General features: G+C 40.3%; 1 protein-coding gene across 11 annotated transcripts in view; it reads left to right on the top strand.

Annotated features, from left to right (window-relative positions):
- Window positions 1-7,768: 7,768 nt before the first annotated feature.
- The window catches only part of INPP1 (inositol polyphosphate-1-phosphatase), a 29,074-nt gene continuing 12,453 nt past the window's right edge, over window positions 7,769-24,389 (top strand). For 4 of the 11 annotated variants that reach the window (XM_077957320.1, XM_015110558.3, XM_015110552.3 and 1 more), the window contains exon 1: window positions 8,134-8,518. The gene's annotated coding sequence lies outside the window, so the exon portion shown is untranslated. Of the gene's footprint in view, window positions 7,861-8,133; window positions 8,636-21,661; window positions 21,789-24,389 lie in introns of those variants that run through there. The other 7 variants (XM_015110555.3, XM_015110559.3, XM_015110556.3 and 4 more) reach the window with 4 other exon arrangements.

Raw genomic sequence — 24,389 nt, forward strand, 5'->3', positions numbered from 1 at the left:
ATGTTCTATCACAAATATTAAGGATTCCTTCCCCGAATCATAAATGTGCTTTGCTTTCATTATAGTTATTCAATCTTTTCTAAGGCAGGTATCAATGATTTATATTAGTTAATGATTTAAAAGGAACACAAAAATAAGATTGTGCAATATGGAATTAGGAATCTCTTACAACTATATCAGTTCAAGTCTGGCTCTTGTTGTGAGTCAACCACATTTTTAAACTACCTAATAGCCTATGTTCAAGTCATTTTTACATATGCCTAACAAAAGAGATATAGGTGACAAGTGCCGTAAAACTATTTTATGTTTTTTGAGACAGGGTCTTACTCTGTTGCGCAGTGGGGAGTGCAGTGGCACAATTTCGGCTCACTGCAACCTCTGCCTCCTGGGTTCAAGCGATTCTCCCACTTCAGCCTCCCAAGTAGCTGGGACTACAGGCACGCAACACCACACCCGGCTAATTTTTGTATTTTTTGTAGAAATTGGATTTCACCACGTTGGCCAGGCTGGTCTCAAACTCCTAACCTCAAGGGATCCACCTGCCTTGGCCTCCCAAAGTGTTGGGATTACAGGTGTGAGCCATCACGCCCGGCCTGCAAAACTTATTATAGTCCAGTGAGCTACAGTCAATACCCATTTCAAGTTTCCAGTAGCTGATTTCAAGTTATGAGGTGGAGCATTGGCAAGCCCACAGTGCTGATCTGTATGACAATTGGTAACTTCAATTCTAGTTTGATGTGATTGACATGATTGAGGAAAGGATATGACTGAGTCCAGAAAGGTTGAGAGTTGCCTGCTGACATTGCTACCATTCACCCTTCCTTATTCTAGAGGCCTTGGCTAGTGTGTCATTAAAAAATGTATTTCAAAGGAATACTTCATGACAATGAAGTGCTCATATGTAGTGATTAGACAACAGTTTACAAAACAATATGTTTAGTAATATTTGGTAAAAACAATACAAACACACAGAAGACTGGAGAGTTATACCCCAAAATGTTACAATTATAGTAGACAGAGTAGGTTTTATTTCCTTCTTTATACTTTGTCACATTTTTCAGTTTCCACAAATTTTTATTCATAATGCATTACTCATTTATTTATTTATTTACTTTTACTTCAAGTTCTAGGATATATGTGCAGAACGCGCAGGTTTGCTAAATACGTATATGTGTGCCACGGTAGTTTGCTGCACCTATCAACCTGTCACCTGGGTTTTAAGCCCCACATGCATTAACTATTTGTCCTGATACTCTCCCTCCTCTCAATCCTCCCCCCCCCCGACAGGTCCTGATGTATGTTGTTCCCCTCCCTGTGTCCATGTGTTCTCATTGTTCAACTCCCACTTATGAGTGAGAATATAAGGTGTTTGGTTTTCTGTTCCTGTGTTAGTTTTCTGAGGATGATGGCTTCCAGCTTCATCCATGTCCTTGCAAAGGACATGATCTCATTCCTTTTTACGGCTGCATAGTATTCCATAATGCATATGTACCACATTTTCTGTATCCAGTCTATCATTGATGAACACTTGGGTTGGTTCCATGCCTTTGCTATTGTGAATAGTGCAATGCATTACTTTTATAAACACACACAAGTCACTTGAAAAGAGTAAATACATTTCACCTCAAGGTATAAATATTAAAAATATTTTGAAAAAGTGAATTTGAGCAGGAAATTACCCTACTGTTATTAAAATGCTATGCCATGGACACAGTAATCCAAAGAAGGATGAATGAAACTAAATAGAGGATCCAGAAATATGGCCTAGCACATAAAAGAAGTTAATTTATGATACATCAATCATCACAGAATTGTGGGAAAAAATGTTTGCTCAATAAACCGTAAATAGTAAATAGTAAAAAAAAATTTGAGGAAATATAGATGAATATTGATTTGATCTTTGGTTTAAAAGAATCTCAGGCATATAAACAATAAAAAACATCCAGAGATTTGACTAAATAAAAACTTTTTAAATTTTGTAAATAATAAAAACATGTAAAATTAGAAGGCAAACTAAGAAAAAGTATTTGCAACAAATGTGAATAAAGGTTGTGACAAATGATTAATTCAATTGTTAATTGGATTAAACAAGGTAAATAGTAAGACTACAATATTGCTACTCTGTGGACATCATGAAAGCACAGACATAATGTATTGTTCATTATTTAGACTGTTAGCATAATGATCAGAACATAATACAAGGAATTATTATGTATTGAATTGAGAAATGGTCAAACATGAAAATATGACTTAAAAAATGTAGAAGGTGGTGGAGGAGAAGGGGAAATATTAATGGCCAAGAGACATGGGAAAACATTCTTTCAGTAATGAAAATGCAATTGAAGGTATGTTGAGAAGTCAGGAGAGGTTTTTTTGGCATTGTGTATGTGGTGACAGATGCAGTAATAAGAGGGGCCACATCCTTCACAGTGAAGAGTGTCTTGAATAGGTAAAATCATATTGTCAACTGAAATTCTAGGAATCTAACCTAAAGAGATATAACAGACACTTGATCTTTAGGAAGGGTATATCTTCCAGACTCTTGGATTTTCCAAATGTCTGTTTTCACACTGTGTTCCAAGGAGCCCTGGGGTTCTGCAGAGGCATCCCAAAGTCAGCTTCAAAGATAGGAAGAAGGTTTCTCCAATGCTGCCTCAACCAGAGCAATTTGGCATTTATCTAATTTTTATGTTAGATTACATGTAAGAACTTTTTTCTTAAAGATTCCACTGAAAACATCAAAATGTGGACACCACTGTACGGTATATATAATTTCTTCAATAAAATGCAATGGAGCGTTACTTCTCAAAAACTACCGGAGAAGTGGAGAGTAGTCAGAGTGTTATAGTCCCAAACACTGGCCTCACAGCATTAATTTAAATCCCTGTTTCAGGAAATGTGTAAATCACTCTATAATTACCTTGCAAATAGTCAAAAGCTCGGATATAAAATCTGAAAATATCCAGGGCCTGTTGCAATAAGGATAAAAGATTTGTGTTCCATGACGATCAACTGTGTCCTTTGATATATTTAGTCTGTCATAACAGGAACAATTTCCACTCAAATGTTTCAGCTGAAGAGATTTTACTGAGGGAACTATTTATAGAAGTTAGGGTCAGGGTTAGATGAAAGGAAACAACAAGAAACATGTAGGTACCCAGGAGTTAGCACAGCTAGGCCTGAAGAAATAAGGGAAGGGAATCATGTTAGTAGCCCAGTGAAGGCTGGCACAGTGGAGCAGGGCTGCCTTGCAGGAGGAGCCTTCGAGGGACAAAGCCACCACCAGAACCCAGCCAGAAGCAGGAAAAGAGGTGGTGAGACATATCCTAACCTTTTTTCCTTTTCCATCCTCCAAGCTACTGATGGTGTTACACACTGGTCAAAACCAACTGGCATGAGAACCCAGCTGGAATCGTTTATGAAAAATTCCACCTTCTGAGGCACAGAGTCTAGCAGAGAAGAGCTGAAGATGGCACTAGAAGACAACAAGTGGAGAATAACCAGCATACTTATAACAGTGAAATACAAGTGCCCCCTCATCTCTGGGGGATACGTTCCAAGACCCCTCATGGATATCTGAAACTGCCGATAGTACTGAACCCTATGTATACGATGTTTTTTCCCTATACATACCTATCTATGATAAAGTTTAAGTTATTAATATAAATAAGGCACAATGAGAGATTAACAACAATTACTGCTAATAAAATAGAATAGCCAGGCACAGTGGCTCATGCCTGTAATCCCAGCTCTTTGGAAAACCGAAGCGGGAAGATTACTTGAGGCCAGGAGTTCTTGGGCAACAGAGTAAGACTCCATCTGTACAAAAAATTAAAAAATTAGCTGGGCATGGTGATGCACACCTGCAGTCCCAGCTACTTGGGAGGCTGAGGCAGGAAGATCACTTGAGCCAAAGAGTTTGAGGTGTGGTGAGCTATGATTGCACCACTGCACTCCAGCCTGGGTGACAGAATGAAGCCCTGTCTCTAAAAATAAAACAGAAAAGTGAAATAAGATAGAACAGTTATACAAATCTATTTTAATAAAAGTTATACACTGTGGCCATAACTTTTGCAGTTTGAGGTACAACAGCAAAACTAACATGAATTTCTTTTTCCTTCACAATTTCACAGGTAGAAGATTCATTCTTATCATAGATCTTAGTGACCTCAGCATAAGGATTTTTTTCTTTTCTTACTAATTGAAAAACTTTCGCCTTTTCACTTAAAAGAAGTACTTTATTACTTTCTGGAATTTTTCATTTAACATTTTCAGATCTTGGTCGATCCTAACTGAAACTTTGGAAGCAAAACCACAGATAAGGGGAAACTACTGTACTGGGAACTCAGATGTTCGATAATAGAGGAAACCTTAACTAAATAATGACATTAACCATTCTGCAATTAAATAAAAGTGCTCAGAAGACCATTATGTAATCGGGGAGTACAGAAGAGAGAGCAACCAACTACTTACACATATTGTAATAAAAGATTTTCCCAAATTAACAAATGAGGTGCTTTGTTGTCCCCCAAGCAAAGTTTCTTATATTTTTGCTAATTATATAAACAATACATTTCATTATGGGAAACACATACATAAAACAAAAAACAAATATCTACAATTCCATCCCCTGCCCTAGCGCACTATAAATATGTTTGTATCTTTCCAGATTTTTTTCTATGCACTTATATACACATGATTATGTTGTTTTGGGGATCACACCATATTATTCTGTAAACTGTATTTTCCACTTAATAAATCATAAATACTATTTTATGCAATAGATACCACTCTCCAACATTTTAAAATTTTAACACTTTTTAAAAACTTGCCACCGTGTATCTAGTTGTAACTAATTTTTATTCTCAGACATTTAGTTTGGTTTCTCTTTTGGCCATTACCAAATGTACTGTGATGAGATTTTACATTTTGGGGGTGATATAGTTTGGATGTCCCATTCAAATTTCATGTTGAGATAGACTCCCCAGTTTTGGAGGTGGAGCCTGGTGGGAGGTGTTTGGATCATAGGGGCGGATCACTCATGAATGGCTTGGGCCATCTCCTTGGTGATAAGTGTGCTCTCACTCTGAGCTCACAGGGATCTCATTGTTTATGTGGCTCCTCCCCCCTCCCTCCAACTCCTTCTTGCTCCTGCTCCCACCATGTGAGACACCTGCTCCCCATCACCTTCCAGCATGATTGGAAGCTTCCTGAGGCCTCCCCAGAAGCAGATGCCATTATGCTTCCTGTACAGCCTGCAGAACCGTGAGCCAGTTAAACCTCTTTTCATTTAAATTAACCAGCCTCAGGTATTTCTTTATAGGAATGCAAGAACGCCTAACAAGGGTCTGGGGGAGGGAGGGCAGTTTTTAAACAAACACACAGAAGAAAAGCAACAGAGACAGATGTGGCCTTCAAAGCACAAAGTATTTGCCATCTGACCTTTTATAGAAAATGTTTGCATTATAAATTTCCAGGAATGTAATTTTTGAGTCAAAGTGTGTGAACATTTTTGAGGCTTTCACTACATTCTGTCAAATTGCTCTCCAGAATTGTTGAGCCAATTTATACCCTTCTCAGTAATGCCTGAGTTTTTTTCAGTTGCTACACGTCCTACCCCAAGGGTCACTGGCCAAAATTACTAGCTCTGAGTATTATTTTATTCTCAATTTGATGGTGCGTTATCGTTTTCAGTTTTCACTTCTCTTAAAAATGTTTGGCCATTTACATTTTCTCTCCTGATAACGAATTTGCATTTTGCTCATTTTTAAGAGGATACTTTTTCTTTCTAAGTCCTCTTTAATAAGAATGTTACGCTTATCTTTCATGTATATTGCAGATTTTTTATAATTTTTACTTGTTTTTAAATTTTATTCTATGGAGTTTTTTTTGTTTTTGTTTTTTAGATAAAAGAAGTTAAAAGTTCAACAGTCAGATTTGTCACTTTTCCTTTGTAATTTCAGCCTTTGTTTCAAGCTTAGTTTGAGATTAAAAGCAATTCACATGTATTTTCTCCTTGCCCTTTTAAGACTTAAAAACATTTAAATCTTTTAATCCTGTTCAAATTTAGTGTCTGGGAAACGTTTTAGAAGGATGAATAGGTAACATTACATTAGTCTTGGAGTCAGATTGCTGGGTTCAAAGTTAGCCTCACCACATACTATATATTTGTGCAAATCTCTTAAACTCTTTAAGTCTTAGTTTTCTTGTTTATAAAATGGAGATAACAGTAACATTTACCATAGGGTTGATGTAAGAATCAACAGTTATAAATCGCAGAAAGCACTTAGCACAGTGTCATTAGCTATTATTATAGCAGCAAGAGAATGTTCTCCCAGGCAAAAGCAATAACATGTATAAAGGTGCAAATGTATGAAATCTGTTTGCATATTCAGGAAACTAGATGTGGTGTAGTAAAATGAGGTGTAATATTGAGGAGTGATTGACCTTGAATGAGTTGCTTAGGAACTTGCTCTTGATATTATCAGAGATTGGGAGCCAATGAAAGCTTTTAAGCAAGCAAGAAACCCTCCAGATGTGTGGTAGCAAAGTGGAAAATGGACTAGATTCCGCCAGGTGCAGTGGCTCAGGCCTGTAAGGCTAGCACTTTGGAAGACTGAGGTGGGCGGATCCCCCGAGGTCAGGAGTTCGAGACCAGCCTGGCCAACATGGTGAAACCTCATCTCTACTAAAAATACAAAATTAGCTGGGCATGGCAGGCGCCTGGTAGGGAGGCTGAGGTGGGAGAATCGCTTGAACCAAGGAGGCAGAGGTTGCAGTGAGCCAAGATCATGCCACTGCACTCCAGCCTGGGGAACAGACACTCTACCTCAAAAAAAAAAAAAAAAGAAAAAGAAAAAGAAAATGTACTAGATTCATATCCCTTGCTCCACCCTGCCTTCCCCAAATTTAAATTCCTGCTTCCTAGAGGCAAATTCTTTCACCGTCTATGTCTCTGGTATTTATCTCCTTACTTTTAAGAATCATGTTTAAATTGTTTCTTGATTTTGCTATCATAGATATGATTATGAGGCTAATTAAACAGTAACCCTAACCAGCTCTGAGAATAGACCTAAGAAATGAATGTGAGAAAGAAAGTAGAAGCAGCCCACTTGGTAGGGAGTGAAAGCCAGAGAAGGGTGGGAGGATGCGGGGAGAAACTGTGTCAAGTTGGAGACCCCAGGAGCAGGCTGGGAGCAGTACCATGAGTTCCATTCAAGAAGCCAAACGTTTTAAGCACCGTTTCCTGGAGTTTGCCAAGTTGAGTACTGCCCCAGCCTCGTGTCTTGGTGGTTCCTCACTGCTGAAGAGGACCAAGTGTTGACAACTCAGTGAGGCAGTCTCAGCTAGTGTGGAAAAATATAGCTAAGAAAACGTGCCAGATAGAGCTTTAAGCAGAGCTTCCCAACTGGATGCCATGAAACGAATGACAGGGATGCAGACACAGCACGGGTCTTCTCAGTCCTCCAGGTGCAAGGGCCCATTCGCCTTCTGCAGGAGCAGCCTCTTCTGTTTACCCCCATTTTGAGCCTTGTAATATCATCCTTTCCTACCTGTGCCAAGAAGTGAAAAGGTGTGCGAAGCGCCGCTTTAGAAGGCCCAGTGCATTCACAAACATCAGCTTCTGGGCGAGACTGCTTGGCCTCTTCTACTTAAAAGCTTTGTGTTGCCTTTTTAAGGTTTCTATTCCCCCACCCCCACCCCGCCCACCAACACCCATTCCTACCTCCCTCTACGGTTCAAAACCCAAACCATCCTTAAGGCACACTGAGTATCACAGCATCAAAGGCTGGAGAGAGATGAGTTCCCCACCCTTGATGCGCTTCCTGTCCGGGTGACCCGAGGCCCACTTCTTAAGCGGTAAGGCCCAGAGACACTGCTGTGGCTTGAGGAACATCCAGTACACCTGGCATTTCCATTAGAACAGTGGGACCCGGATACCACTGGCAGGAAGTCCATCTTCACAGTTGCCAACCCATCTGTCAAACCCGCAGTCCCCTATGAGAGTACAGATGAATGGAGGAGGAAGATTTAAAAGTGAATTCGTGGGCGGCGACAAGGAAACAGCAGCCGTGGCCGAGCGGACCCCAGAGCCCTTCCCTTCTTGGCCCTCCCTCTGAATCATCGCGCTCCACTTGTGACGTCGCGGACGCCCGGCTCGGGCAGGCGTGGGGGGCCCGCGCGTCCGGGGAGCCCCGAGGCGGCAGCGCGCGTTTCCACGCTGCGGTGCCGCGGGAAAGCCGGAGGCGGAGGCCTGGCTCAGGCAGAGCTCGGATCCGGTGCCGAGCCGAGCGGGACAGCGCGTCGCCCGGGCTTCGCCTTCGCTCGCGTGACCTCCGCCGTCCTCTCCAGCCCTCGTCCTCTGGCCGCGCGTGCGGCCGCAAGCCCAGCACCCCTAGCCTAACCTCGCGCCCGGGCCGCGCCTCCTCCTCCCACTCCTCCTGCTCTCCTCCCCCGCCGCTTCCGTTTCTCGAGGGAAAGGCTGCTGCCTCCTGCTCTGTCCGCATCCCCTGCTTAGGTAATACGTTTTCCTCCTTACGCCACCCGCCACCGGGTCCCCGCGCCGCTGCCCCTCCTTCTCGGATCTGGGCCCCGAGCTGGTGAGCGGCGCGCGCCGTCGCCTCTCCGCTGGTAGGTGAGTCGATGGCGCCGGGAGGGCTCCTCGCCTCTGCGCGCCGGCCTGCGAGGTCCCTGCCCCGGCAGCGAGGCCGCCCTGGACCCGGCCCGGCCGGGCCAGGCATGCCCGGCATCGCCGCTGCAGCCAGCGCAGAGAGGAGCTCGCGAGTCCCGCGGCGCCCTTGGCCCTGCCGGAGCGGCCCGAAGGGGATGGGGGGCGGGAAGAAAGGGTGGCAAACAACGATTTAAAAAAATCTAATCATTAGCATTTGTAGGACGAAGAAGCTGATCTGACAGTTGTCCAGAGCAGTGGCCCAGCTGCAACAGGTAGATGGCGCAGCTGTCAGTGGCCTCTTGGTCTCACCCTTGGCTTTGAGAGATGCTTCTGAGTGTCCCTAGCTGCCGGCTACCTCCAGTGACCTACTTGATGAGTGTAAAATAAACATGATGGGACTATATTTAGAAAAATCTTTACTTCCTTGCTGTTAATTCTCTCTGCATTTTGAAAGGTGGTTTTGTGAGGCGTGCATAATTAGTTGGTGTGTCCAGAGTGGTAGCTGGAAAAAAATATTTAACCTGGGTTTGGCCCTATCATGTAGACGGTTAGGCGCAGAGTGTGAAAGGAAACGCTTACTTTAGTGCATCTATGAAAAACACTTATAAGAAACCACGGCGTGTTTTTTGGAGATTTCTCGTTTTAAAGCTATTTTTAAAGTGTTGAATAAGCAGAAGTTTGCCCACTGTATGATGGTGTTCACTTCAAAAGAACAGTGGGTTCAAAGTATGGACAGACCACTTAAGTGGATCCCATCTGTTGAGTAAAAGATTTTTTAGCCCTTTTACTCTGATTCCTAGCTTTGAAGCCAGAAAAGTTGATAAGGATCAGCCCTGCTCAACTTGATAATAGTATAAGGATGAAAGTAATCCACTGAACTACTCTTGACTGGTGTATTAGCTAAGTGATCTCATTCTTACCTTTTTTTTTTTTTTTTTTGAGACGGAGTCTCGCTCTGTCGCCCAGGCTGGAGTGCAGTGGCGCGATCTTGGCTCACTGCAAGCTCTGCCTCCCAGGTTCACGCCATTATCCTGCCTCAGCCTCTGAGTAGCTGGGACTACAGGCGTCTACCACCACGCCCGGCTGATTTTTTTTTTTTTTTTTGTATTTTTATTAAAGATGGGGTTTCACCGTGTTAGCCAGGATGGTCTCGATCTCCTGATCTCGTAATCCGCCCGCCTTGGCCTTCCAAAGTGCTGGGATTACAGGCGTGAACCACCGCGCCCGGCTCATTCTTACCTTTTAAAATAGAGAACATAAGTGAAAACATAAAGGCAATGGAATAATTCGTTTTTTCAATACAGACATTTGTTTCCATTCTTATGTAGAGCCTACTTTATTTTTAAGTTTTTGTGGATTTTTATACTACTTTTGAAGTTAGCTCTTAGTCATGAAGAGAATTATGTCAAATACATAGAGTTACACTGTACTTTTTGCGTAGAATAAGCTACCACTTTTCAAGCTTTTGAAATAAACCACCACTTGCCTGGAAATTGCAGCTTTCACTAATGCCCTTTAAAATGATATACCTTATTATAGATTTAAATTATAGCTTTACTTGTTATAGTCCTGAAAAAAATGAAAAGATAATTTCTTGTTTGACTTAGAAGGCCTGTGAGACAAAAGTTATAAAGGTTATTATATATTTATTTTACTTTTTAATTCTGTCTCTAATAACAATTAGAAAATGTCTCATTCTATTTCATGTTATACAGAAATTGCTTAAAAGATAATTATGTTATATAAAGTGATCAATGAAAACAAATGTCATCTTCATTTTTTAAAGGTGAGGATGGTATATATAAGCACTTTTTCCAGATGTGAGTCCTTATGAATGTTCTTGTTAAGATACTTTGAATCTTGTAATGAAGTTAATAAAACTATGTTAATGTGTTTGTTTGGCTGAGAGCTTAGACATAAAGGCTCTGGCTGGCATGGTGGCTCACGCCTGTTATCCCTGCACTTTGGGAGGCCAAGGTGGGTGGATCACTTGAGGTTAGGAGTTCGAGACCAGCCAGGCTGACATGGTGAAGCCCCTGTCTGTAGTAAAAATACAAAAATTAGCCAGGTGTGGTAGCAAGCACCTGTAGTCCCAGCTACTCAGGAGGCTGAGGCAGGAGGATCCCTGGAACCCAGGAATCAGAGTTTGTGGTGAGCCCAGATCATGCCACTGCACTCCAGCCTGGGCGACAAAGTGAGACTTCATCTCAAAAAATAAAAATTAAGTTAAAATTTAAAAAATAAAAGTTCTGTTTCCCATCTCCTGCGATTGATTTTGCGTACTGTTTCTCAAACTTGTCTGATTGTAAAATTCCTCAGGGTAGTAGGCAAGTGGGGGAGTGGGTAGAGTATAAAAGTGGTTTAAAAGATTCCCAGATTGCAACTTCAGACTTCCTGGATTAGAATTTCTAAGAGAAAGGAGATATTTCAAATAGACAAAAATGATAAAATTTTAAAGTAGTCAACAATAACAAAAAAAGGTGAGTTTGGGAAATGCAGGTGGGAAATGACTATTGTTGGAATGAAGAGTTGATATAACTTATTAAGACTCCTGTACATGAAATGTTCAAATATGGAAACTATGATTTTATTAATATGATGATGCCACTCATTTAGGAAATCTGAAACTTTTATATTTTTTTCTGGTCAACTTTCTGCTGATCAAATTTAGCAAACATATTTTTGTCTTTTTTATGTGGTATGTAATACTAATTCAAGTTCTGGAATGTGATAAGAGCATTTTATTAATGGATGACTAATGCAGATTACTGTAACTAGTATCCACAGCAAAATATTGTACCTAATAATTTCTCTTTCTTTTTCTTCTTTTTTTCTTGAGAAAAGGTCACACTCTGTCATCCAGGCTGGAGTACAGTGGTGTGATCATGGCTCATGCAGCCTTTACCTCTCAGGCTCAAGCAGTCCTCCCACTCCAGGCTCCCGAGTATCTGGGACTACAGGCACGTGCCACCATCCCAGCTAATTTTTAAAATTTTGTAAAAATGGAGTCCCACTATGTTGCCCAGGCTGGTCTCAAACTCCTGGGGGCTCATGACATCCTTTTGCCTCAGCCTCCCAAAGTGCTGGGATTACAGGTGTGAGCTGCTACACCCAGCCTAATTTTTTTCATATTAGAGATTTGTTACCTTTTCCATGTACCTGATTAAATACAGGTGAGGCAGGCATGCAAATTTGAATGCCTTATTTATAGCTTTCTTTTTTTTTTTTTTCTTTTTTTTTTTTTAGATGGAGCCTCACTCTGTCGCCCAGGCTAGAGTGCAGTGGTTCGATCTCGGCTCACTGCAACCTCTGCCTCCTGGGTTCAAGCGATTCTCCTGCCTCAGGCTCCCAAGTAGCTGGGACTACAGATGCCCGCTACCACGCCAGGCTAATTTTTTGTATTTTTAGTAGAGATGGGGTTTCTCTGTGTTAGCCAGGATGGTCTCGATCTCCTGACCTCTTGATCCACCCGCCTTGGCCTCCCAAAGTGCTGGGATTACAGGTGTGAGCCACCACACCTGGCTCCTTATTTGTAGCTTTTTAAAAAATGACTCCCAACCCCATTCAAAAAAGAAAAAAAAAATTTACTTGGCCATGAAACTTGGTCAATTATATATAAAAAATTAACGAAATGGAATATTAAATACCTATAAAATAATTTGACAAGATGAGTTACCACAATGGAAAAATGTCAGAATTTATTTTCCTTTTCTTTCTTCCTCTTTACATTCCTTTTTTTTTTCTCCTTTTTATTGGGGGGATGGAGGGTGTGTGTTATTTGCTCATTTGTTTTTATTTTTAACCAACTAAATATTTAAAATATACTAAATTAATTATCCATGTTTAAATTAATTTAAGTATTTGCCAACTTTACCAATAGATGTTTAAACTTGCCCTTTTCCTCTAAAGTGACAATGGTAGGCTTTGCTCAATGCAAATGAAAGTGATAATTCATATCAAAGGGGTTAAATTCAAGTGACCAAAGAAAATTGTTCTTTTAATATTGCTTAAGGAAAGCATAATAAGTTGATGCCATCATTTTTCATTATCAGCAACTTTTAAAATGAGGATGGAGGCCGGGCGCAGTGGCTCATGCCTGTAATCCCAGCACTTTGGGAGGCCAAGGCGGGTGGATCACCTGAGGTCAGGAGTTTGAGACCAGCCTGGCCAATATGGTGACACCTGGTCTCTACTAAAAATACAAAAATTAGCCAGGCATGGTAGCGCATGCCTGTAATCCCAGCTAGCAGGGGGGCTAAGGCAGGAGAATCGCTGAACCTGGAAGGCGCAGGTTGCAGTGAGTCAAGATCATGCCACTGCACTCCAGCCTGGGCAACAGAGTGAGACTCCATCTCAAAAACAAAACAAAACAAAACGCCGGTGTGGTTGCTGTATGAAATCAAAGACAAATAGCCTAGTGCCCTTCTTTAAACCTAATTTTCCTACCACTACCCCAACTTGTTTTTTAAAAATATAAGTCAACGAATATTTATTATGCCTTTATTATGTAGATGATAAACATTAAAAGCTTTTGAAATGTGCATTTCTTTGAACCTATAATTTTTCTTTAAAAAAAATTGTGGTAAAAGATATCTAATATCAAATTTACCATTTTAACCATTTTCAAATTACAACTCAGTGGCATTAAGTACATTCACATTGTTATGCAACTATCAGCAGTGTTCACATCCAGAACTTTTTCATCATCCCAAACAAAAACTCTACACCCATTAAACAATGACTCTACTCTCTCTTCCCAGCCCTGGTAACCACCATCCTACTTTCTGGCTCTACGAATTTGACATTCTGAGTACTTCATATAAGTGGAATCATAGACTATTTGTCCTTTTCAGTCTGGCTTATTCACGTACCATAATGTCTTCAAGGTTCATCCATGTTGTAGCATGTATCAGAATTTCCTTTCTTTTTATGGCTGAATAATATTTCCCAATCTCGTTTATATGGAAAGTAGATATAAAAAACAGAGAAGTTTTGAACAGGAACAGACCATAGAAATCATCCAATCCAACCTCTCTGCCCCTGCTTTTCTTTTCCTTTTTTATGTTTACAAAATGGGGAAAACAAGTCCTTCAGAGCTTATATCATGTGGCCGAGTTTACATACCTGATTGGCAAAACAGACCCTAAGAACCAGCTCTCCTGTGTCCTAAGCAAGGCTCTTTCTACCGCATACCCTGCAGGCCCATCCAGGCCCATCCAGGCCCATCCAGACAATAAATAGTAAGTGTTAAAGGAGCTGGTGCCTCCAATTAGTATGGCATGAGTTCTAAAGGAAAGATAAATTGAATTTGGAATCTTCCGTAATTAATGAAAAATGTTATATTCAAAATAGATTGAAGATTAAGGCTAGCTGTGGTGGTTCACGCCTATAATCCCAGCACCTTGGGAGGCCGAGGTGGGCAGATCACCTGAGGTCAGGAGTTCGAGACCAGCCTTGCCAACATGGTGAAACCCATCTCTACTAAAAATACAAAAATTAGCCAGGTGTGATGTCATGCACCTGCAGTCCCAGCTACTTGGGAGGTTGAGGTAGGAGAATCACTTGAGCCTGGGAGGCAGAGGTTGCAGTGAGCCGAGATTATACCATTGCACTCTAGCCTGGGTGATGGAAGTGAAACCCTGTCTGAAAAATAAAAATAAATTAATAAGATTCTAGATTCTGATTAGCAATGATCAAAACTATAAATAATATTCCATTGGAAAATATTCTTGCTACAAACCATACATCTGGTCTTTTTTTCTGCCTTGAATTATGCATCAAATTTGTATTTTTAAAAAATTTATTCTTTCAGGCCAGGCACGGTGGCTCACGCCTGTAATCCCAGCACTTTGGGAGGCCGAGGCAGGTGGATCACGAGGTCAGGAGATTGAGACCATCCTGGCTAACAGGGTGAAACCCCGTCTCTACTAAAAAATACAAAAAATTAGCTGGGCGTGGTGGTGGGTGCCTGTAGTCCCAGCTTCTTGGGAAGCTGAGGCAGGAGAATGGTGTGAACCCAGGAACCAGAGCTTGCAATGAGCCAAGATTGCGCCACAGCACTCCAGCCTGGGGACAGAGCAAGACCCCATCTCAAAAAAAAAAAAAAAAAAAAAAAAAATTATTCTTTCTGATAGTTAGGATAGTTACACTGAATCTGCTTCTATTTATATACTATCTGATTTCAGGTTTCATTTGTGACACCAGGGTTCTAGAAACATCTCTTAGCATACAAAAACTTAAGCATATACTGTAGTTGGAACACAGCAGATAGAAAAAATATCTAACTGAACAAAATTTCTCCTTCGTGAAAATACTTCCAACTATGGAAAAGGGAGTCTAAAAAATAAGGTCACTATCAAACTTTTTTTTTTTTTGAGACAGAGTTCACTTTGTCACGCAGGAGTGCAGTGGTGTGATCTTGGTTCACTGCAACCTCCGCCTCCCAGGCTCACACGATTCTCCTGCCTCAGCCTCCTGAGTAGTTGGGATTATAGGCATGCACCACCATGCCTGGCTAGTTTTTCTATTTTTAGCAGAGATGGGATTTTGCCATGTTGGCCAGGCTGGCCTTGAACTCCTGACCTCAGGTGATCCACCCGCCTCAGCCTCCCAAAGTGCTGGGATTACAGCCATGAGCCACCATGCCCGGACAAATTTTAAAGTATTTCTAAATGGAATATTTTTTCACAATTTTCAGATGAGTTCTGAGAAGTATCCGAAATTCATCCTTTATACAACTGGTATGTTACTATAGAATACTTATTATGTAGATCAACTATTTTTTTCCGAGCATTTAATTTACTTTACCAAAAGGCAATATAAGTTGACTCTTAGTGGAACAAGGCTCCCTGTTCTGTTCTTAAGTAACCAGTGAGGGTAGAGCTGACTGTTGCACCTGCTCTTTCCTTAAATTGATAAAAATCAGCTGACATTCCCCTTTCTAAAAGTCTCTATTTTTAATGCGTCTTAATTAATTCTTAATCTTAACTGATTTGGAAAACACGGCTTTAGCACAGGCTTCCATATACAAGCTATCAGAACAACATTTGAGAACAAGGGACATCTTTGTAGCCTATTGCTTTAAGCAGCTTCAGTGAGCAAAAATGTAGGCTAATGTGGTCCATTGGTAGCCTCACAATAGAGCAAGCATAGACTGACCAGCTTAGAGTGATGTGTATGTCATCATCATTTGAGGTGGAATTGAAGTTTGAAGGTTAGGGAGGAAAGAGAGAAATGTTAGGGTTAAATAAAAGATTCACATATTCCATGTTTAATATCTTTTCTTACAAAAGCAAATTAAACTTACTATTTTGAGTGATTTAATTAAATTAATCTTGTTAAAGATAGGTCACCTCTAGGTGAAAGGGCGTAATTTTAGATTCTGATTTGGTGCTCCAAAAATGTGGTTCAGTTGCTAGTTACTCAAATACAGCCTTGGTTTGTTCTTGTAAATGAATATGGAATATATGTAGACTTTTATACAAATATGGGCCTGTGTGCCTAATGCTGATAAAATACAAGGACAATAAACAGTGTGACAAGGATGAATTCTGTATTTACAAGGTTAAGGGAAAATTCATCAGCCAACATTTATTGAACACCTCTGAGTTACGCACTACGAGTCCCAAGACACCATATGCATTTAAATCTCTTGTCAAACAGAGCATAGACAAGTAAACCAATGAATTGAGTGTTGGAAAGCTGGGATATAGATTTGGCCCATCTCCATTCCCCCATGGCCTAGGTGCCTAAGATGGAAGAGGAGTCAGAAATGTCTCCTGAAGGAGCCAACAGTTGAAATGATTCTCCTCCTTTTACACACGCATTTTTTAAAAACAAACCTTTTTATTGAATTAGAAATATACACATAGACATTAGGAATCTCAGCAGATAGCCTAATGAATTAACACAAAGTCAACCCACCCATGTAACCATCACTCATATCCAGAACATTACCAGTGCCGCCATCAGTAACCCTGCCTTCTTCTCCAAGATCACCACCATTGTGACTTCCAACACTATAGGTTCATTTTGCCTGTTTTTGAGCTTTAAATAAATTAAATGGCACAACCATATATCTTTTGTGCCTGACTTCTTTCACTTGACAGCATGTTTTTGTGAGATGCGTCCATGTTGCCTATTGTCACAGTTCATTCATTTTCACTGCTGTATAGCATTTCGCTACATGAATATGCTGCAGTTTATTCCATTTTACTATTGATGGTTCTTTGGGTTATTACCAATATTAGATTATTACAAATAATGCTGCTCACAGGTACGTGTCTTTTAATCCATACCTGCACGAATTTTGTTGGGTAAATATCTACAAGGGAAATTAAATTGCTGGATCGTACATTATACTTATAGTCAACAAATTACAAATAGTTTTCCAAAATGATTATACCAATTTCATTCATGCTAGCAGTTCATAAGAGTTTCTGTTGCTCCATACCCTTAGCGAAACTTGAATTTTCAGTCTTTTTTATTTTAGCTATTCCATTGGATACATAGTGGCACCCTGTTGAGATTTTAAGTTGCATCTTCCTGATGACTAATATGGTAGACTGTGTTTCTGTATGTTTATTGGCCATTTGGATATCCTCTTTTATGAAGTGCCTATTCAAGCTTCTTGCCCTTGAACTGATTCTGAGAAGGTGAGTGAGCATTAGGTAGAAAAAGCAGGAAGAAGAGCAAGTCAACCAGAGGGAGCAGCATGTGCAAATGTACAATCTTCCCAGAGCAGGAGAGCAAATGGATAGTGCAAAATCAGCTACTAAAAGGCTAAACTTAATCAGAGCCCATGAGGTAATGACAGCAACATCACCCAGATCAACATGAAATATAAGACCCAGAAAGTACAGGTAGTCCCAAACTGTAATATTTATTGGATCCTGAGAAATGTTTGACAGTCAAGTATCTGAAAGTTGAACAAGGCTTATACACTGGGAAAATAATTTAGTTTCCAATGAGCTAAAAGGCAGTATTGCAAATCTCTAGTATGGCTTCTAGTTTGTAGTACAGTTTCCCTCTGGCCTCACAGGAGTCTCAGGGGAGGCTGCCATTAGCAAGTGGCACAACACAGTGAGCCCCACTCCATATTTAGTGTGGGCCCACTTCCATTCCCCTGTCCCTTCTGCACAGCCTCCAATCTTTAAAACTACTCCCCAAGGCAGCCCTTAAATATAGAGCAAAGGAGAGGTGGATGAAGTCTATGTTTCCCCTACAACAGCAGTGTGATCTGTATAGAACCTTGGCCACTGCCATCATGTGGCCACCTACACAGACTCCTGGACAGCTGTACCCCTTGGAAAAGGTCATGAGAAACACCTTCTTGTAAAACAACCAGATATTTCATGGAAGCTTGGCCCTTTCCCCTAGCAGCAATAGCTGTCAGGCAGGGCCACCACACAATAGCTTCAAATTGCCATTCCTCAGAAGATGAGTGAGAGGCAGAATTCAGGATGTGAACCGTGGGGGTGGGGTGGAGTCAATATGCAATGGGCAAAAACGTGGACTCTGTAAAGTGTTGAATTATCTGCCGAAGAGGGAAATGTCAACAGAAGTGCTTTGACTCCCTTGCCTATTGATTAGAGAGCAGTTCTGTTTTGTGGCAGGCCCTTATCTATGTCGTCACCCTTCTGTCACTGTGGACAACAAAAGGGCACAGCCAGCTTCTGCTACAACCAGGCTCTTCACATGAGAAGGAGCACTCTGGGCCCCATAATCCTTATAAAATATCTCCCTTGACAGAAAAATGGCTCTCCCAAGCCAATCACAGATTGTCTACCATGAAGCCAGAGTAGTCTCAGCCTCTAGGAACCCGAGTTTCCACCCAGATGCCCAGAAACTGAAGCAATCAGATCTGACCGACATAAAGGAACTTTATTTGGGTTACTCAGAGAATTACAAGTAGTTCCCAGGCTTTGGATTTAATGGAGTAGTAAGTTTCAAGAAAAGGTTTCAGTGACCCATATAAACTTGCCAACCTCTTACTTTCTCAAGTTAAGACATGTGATTGTGGTTTCTGTGAGGTTGTATTTCATAGTCACAGCTATCATTTATTATCTGCCATGTGTAAAGCTCTGTGCTCTGTGATATTTTTCCAGAAGTATCTTATTTGATCTTGACAGCATCACTGCACAGTAACTATTAATCTTTATATTAAAGATGAAGAGAGCGTCTCAGAGAGGGTAAGAAAATACTTGATGCCACACAGCTAGTTAGTGGCAGAGTTAGGTTTTGAACCCAGGTGTTTCTGATTCCAGAGCCTGTGTGTTTTCCGCTATATAGTTTATCCCATCTGAAATATGTCTAAATTATTCAGATAGGATTTTTAAACCTCTGATGTTCTGATAATGGCTAGAAATTCGAGATTTATCTTTGTAGAGAGGTTTGGGTTTCCAAGAAAAGTCTTAACAACCTTTTTTCCTTCTGACATACTTCAATTCCTTCAGTAGTTCTCCAACTGGACTAGACAATCCTACAAAAGCAAAAGAGACCCTAATTCTGTCTGACATTGTGACACATTTTTATGTTAAACATATAGATATAAACATTTGGTTTGAGATGGGAGTAATGAAACTTCTTTAAGCCTATTTTGCTGAAATGTGACTTGAAATGGATTGTTACAAGACAAGGCTTATGAGAGATTCAGTGCTCACTGCAATATTAATTACTTGGCTGTTAAAGTGAGTAGCTCTTAGTGAGAACAACTGCCTCATAGATGTTTCTTATTGACCACATAAATGGGGAAGAAAACACTATCCCATTTTCACTTTTGGCCAGAAAACAAAAGACAAAGGAATAGATTGTGTCAGCTAATAGATTGGGTTGCTAAGGTAACCAAGGCCTCTCTTTCAGGAGAGGTGTTAGGGGCTAAATTATGTTCCTTCAAAATTCACGTGTTGAAGCCCTAACCCCTAGTACCTCAGAATGGGACTGTACTTGCAGACAGGACTTTTAAAGTTTATGTGAGGTCATACAGGCGGATCCTAATCCAGTCTGACTGGCGTCTTTGTAAGAAAAGGGAGACATGCCAGAGATTAACACCTACAGTGGAAAGGCCAGGTGAGGCCACAGTGAGAGGGGCCATCTGCGAGCCAAGGAGCAAAGCCTCAGGAGAAACCATTCCTGCTGACACCTTGCTCTTGGACTTCCAGCCCCCAGAACTATGAGAAAGTATGATTTTATTGTTAAGCTACCCAGTCTTAACAAACTAACACCAGAAGAATTAGATATTGGGCATCTCCCCTGCCATCAATGCCATGACAGTTAAGGGAGATGTCAGTGGAATGTAATAGATGAGCTTTTACTACCCAGAAGGGTCCTTAACAGAGGCTGAAGATCAGCTGGAGAAAAGGTTTTTCTGGGAGTAAAAGGGAAGTCAAATAGTGACGTATAATGATCAAACCTAGTGACAGATATCAACTGGGGGGGGGTGTGTGTGTATTTTTTTTTTTGCTATATAATGTACCTTATAATACTAATGTATTTATGATTATTATCCAACAATTACCGATTTTCCCTTATTTTAATAGCTAACAACTGATGAAAAGATTTCATTGGCTAGATACTGGTCAACAGTGTGGGCTTCTGCCAGCTTGCCTAGGTTTGAATCTTGTCCCACAACTTCCTAGCTCTATGATTTTTCAGGAAACAATCTCCTTGTGCCTCAGTTTCTTCATCTGTAAAATGGCGATAACAGTACCTACTTCCTAAGGTTATATAAGAATTAAATGAGTTAATACATGTAAGGTGCCTAGAAGGATGCCTGGCATATAGTAAGCACCTAGTAAATGTTAGCTATTTCAATTTTAACCTATCTTTGCACAAGAATAACAAATAGCAAAACCATTGTACCTATACTGTTTCACCAAGATACCTGCCAGCAGGTGCTAGCTGCCACCAAAATTGCCAGTGTAGAGGTAAAGAAAAATAAGCAACCTGGAGAACTGGAGCTATTAAATCTCAGTGTTTAGAGTTATACAGGATGCTGACAAAAATACGGATTCCTAGGTCTTGTCTCCAGAGATTCTGATTCACTAAGCTGGGGTAGAGTCCAGCAATCTGTTTTTTTAGAAGGCCATCTTGGGTAATTCTGATACAGGTAATTCTCAGAACATCCATTGAGAAATACTAATCAAAAAGAATTCTATAGTCAAGGCTATTAAATTATGGTAAATGCCATAACTTACTAATCATAAGTCTATAATAATTTTTATTTAAAGTATAATGTTGAAATAAAACGGTCTTAGGTGAATAATGAGTATGTAAACTTACTTTTAAAAAAATTATCTACTTCATCACTCAGGTATCAAGCCCATTATTATCAGTACCCATTAGTGATGAAATAATCTGTACAACAAACCCCATGACATGGGTTTAGCTATATGACAAACCTGCACATGTACCCCTGAACTTAGAATAAAAGTTGAAAAAATAAATAAAAAATTTAAAAAATCATCTGAAAGATAATTTCCACGAGTTTTAATAAAATGTATTGATAAAATGGAAGAAGAAATTCTGCATTAGATGTAGCCTTCAGTTTCTCCATAGACAAACTATTTCAAGTTGAGCCATTCAAGGTGAGGATGAATTGTGCAATGCTCACCTCAGGCTTGTGGCCTGCCTGTGTGAACTGAGTTGAGAATATATGGAGAGCCAGGGCCTTGGAGAAAGGCCCTGAACAAATGCTGGTTTCATTAGCTTAGCTGGAGAAAGTGGTTTCAATCTGAAACTGGGCAGTTCAACCTGGAACTTGACAAAATATGACAGTGTTGCCTAGGGCCAAAACGAAGAGCAAACTCTGGGATAACCTTGGAACTGAAAAACCTGATTATTGTGTTATGAGGAATTCCTAAAATCTGTAGACCTGTTCATTACAGGGCTGCAGTGAATAGCCAGTAGTTCTTTCCCATTGGTCAAGTTGCTGTGCTGGCTAAGCAGCAGCTGCTCAGGTCAGGTGAGAGTGGTCATTATTGAGGAAATAAAGGTTGGGCCCAAAGAGGGCAAACTCCAGATTACTGCTGCACTTGTGCTGAAACTCACCAGGGTTAAACTGACAAGCTTTCTGCGTGAGAGAAGGGAGTGGTGGTGATTTCTGGAGCTTGTAGCCAGGGTGAGTAGCTTGCCTGAGTGTTCTTAGGGTGTTATAAGGAGTGTTTCTTGGTTATTCAACAGTGTAGTTAATACAGTTTCTTTTAAGAAAAAAAAATTGATTTTAACACTTGAATAAAATAAACACTGCGGATATTGTGTATCTTGAAAGCTTTCAAATTGGACTCCTTGAGATCTTCATGCTGCTGATAAAAAGCTATATTGATACTGTTGATTCATTGATTCTTCTGCCTTGTAACCACAGAACATTTACTAAGAAATAAAAATTAAGGTTACTGAATGTATGCTTTTGTGGCCATGTATTATACTGAGATATGTATGTATATTTGTGATTGTATATTATATGTAACTTATAATTTGTGGCATATATATGTCATATATACCATCAATTATTTCTAAGGCAACGTGCCTCAGCTTTATTAATGCAGCTGTTTTTCCTAATGTTTAGATTCAAGTCAACTAAAGTAAGTGTTCCTACAAAGCATTCATTCCTGAAATAAAAGGCATTTAGGCGGGCAGGTGCTTTTGTTTGAGTTTTCACTAGATCCTTTCTATCACCTGAAAGCTTTTTGCATTATTACCACAGTCTCGTTTTATTTAGACATTTGCCTCGAGGAGCTGAGAGATTCTTAGACCTTCATACTTAATTGCCCCAAAACACTTAAAAAATGTAATTTATTATTATAAAAGCATTGTATATTTACTGTAGAGTATTTGAAAATTATAGAAAAGCATAATTAAAAAATCATCCATAATTCCATTACTCAGTCATAACTACCATTAAAACATCACCTACTAATCTTCCTTTCAAGCTCTTTCTCTCTGTGTATGTGTATAAATACAAATGGATAACATACTCTCAAATTATATATGGTCATAGGTAGTTTTTCCACTTAACATTAGTGCATTGGCATATTTCCATATTATTAAATATTCTTCAAAAACATGATTTTACCGACTGTATATTATTTTGTTTTACCAATATTTAAGATTATTTTCAAATTGTTGTAATATTAATCCTCCTTGTGCAGAAATATTTTAACTCAACCCTGATTGCCTTAACACAAATTGAGGAAAAACTGGAGTTACTGACTAAAGGCAGTGACATCTATAGGGATCTTGACACATTTTTGTCAGATTGCCCTCTGGAAACCTAACTTGTTTGCATGCCTATTAGCAGAGCATCAGCACCTGTTTCACCACATCTCCAAGAGGGAATGTAAACTTTAAAACATATGCAATAGTGAAAGAGGATATCTCATTGCTTTTGTGCCCTTTTATTTTTATTACTACTGAGACTGGACATATTTTCTCATAGTGGTTGACCTATAATCTTAAGGAGAGAACATATTTTTTAGCAAAATTGTTTAAGACTATTACAAATTACATCTTACTCCCATTGCATCCACATCTTCAGAGTTGTACTAATTCTCAGCCTCCCAGAGTCCATTAAGGGAATTTTTTTTTTTTTTTTTTTTTTTTTTTTTTTTGAGACAGAGTCTTGCTCAGTCACCCAGGCTGGAGTGCAGTGGTGCAATCTCGGCTCAATGCAACCTCCACCTCCCAGGTTCAAGCGATTCTCTTCCTCAGCCTCCCGAGTAGCTGAGACTACAGGTGTGGGCCACCATGTCCGGCTAATTTTTGTATTTTTTTTAGTAGAGATTCACCATGTTGGCCAGGCTGGTTTTGAATTCCTGACCTCAGGTGATCCACCCGCCTCAGCCTCCCAAAGTGCTGGGATTATAGGCGTAAGCCACTGTGCCCAGTCCTGGCTAATTTTTATATTTTTAGTAGAGACGGGGTTTCACCATGTTAGCCAGGCTGGTCTTGAACTCCTGACCTCAAGTGATCCACCTGCCTTGGCCTTCCAAAATGCTGGGATTACAGGCATAAGCCACCATACCTGGCCTATTAAGGGAATTTCTTTTAATGAAGGAAACTGTATTATGATAATACAGAGCCTGGGCCTGTGTGTAGGAGCAATGCCAAGCCTTGCAGTTTAGCCTTCCGTAACCCTGAAGTTACTTAACCTTGCTATGCTTCAGCTTAACTGTAAAACAGGGTTGATAATACTCACAGTAATTCTCATGAGATAGGAATTTTTCAAGCTTTTTCAGTAAGAGGTAGCTGCTATTAAAAATGAGAACTGTTTCTCTCCTAATTGCAAGAAATCCCTAACAGATATAATCAAGGTCTGATAGCACAACACTCCTAGAAGCCAGAACTTTTCAAGTGTCAACAAGTTGCATGTTTCACCTCATTATTCAACCTTTTACTGGGTAAAGGAGCAGCATAGATAGTGGGCCTTTTTTTAACGGCATGTGAGGGAGTTGGCAATGAGATGGCTCGTGCTACTAGCAGAAGAATGACCTCAGGGTCTTGCAGGACACACAGTGCTTGCTGATCTGAGGCTGGGCGCAGTGGCTTATACCTGTAGTCCCAGCACTTTGGGAGGCTGAGGTAGGAGGATCACTTGAGCCCAAGAGTTTGAGATTAGCCTGGCCAGCATGGTAAAACTCCATCTCCACAAAAAATACAAAAATTAGCCTGGCGTGGTGGCATGCACCTGTAGTCCTAGCTACTCAGGAGGCTGAGGTGGGAA

The sequence above is a fragment of the Macaca mulatta genome, chromosome 12 (assembly GCF_049350105.2).
Source record: "Macaca mulatta isolate MMU2019108-1 chromosome 12, T2T-MMU8v2.0, whole genome shotgun sequence".
NCBI lineage: Eukaryota > Metazoa > Chordata > Mammalia > Primates > Cercopithecidae > Macaca > Macaca mulatta.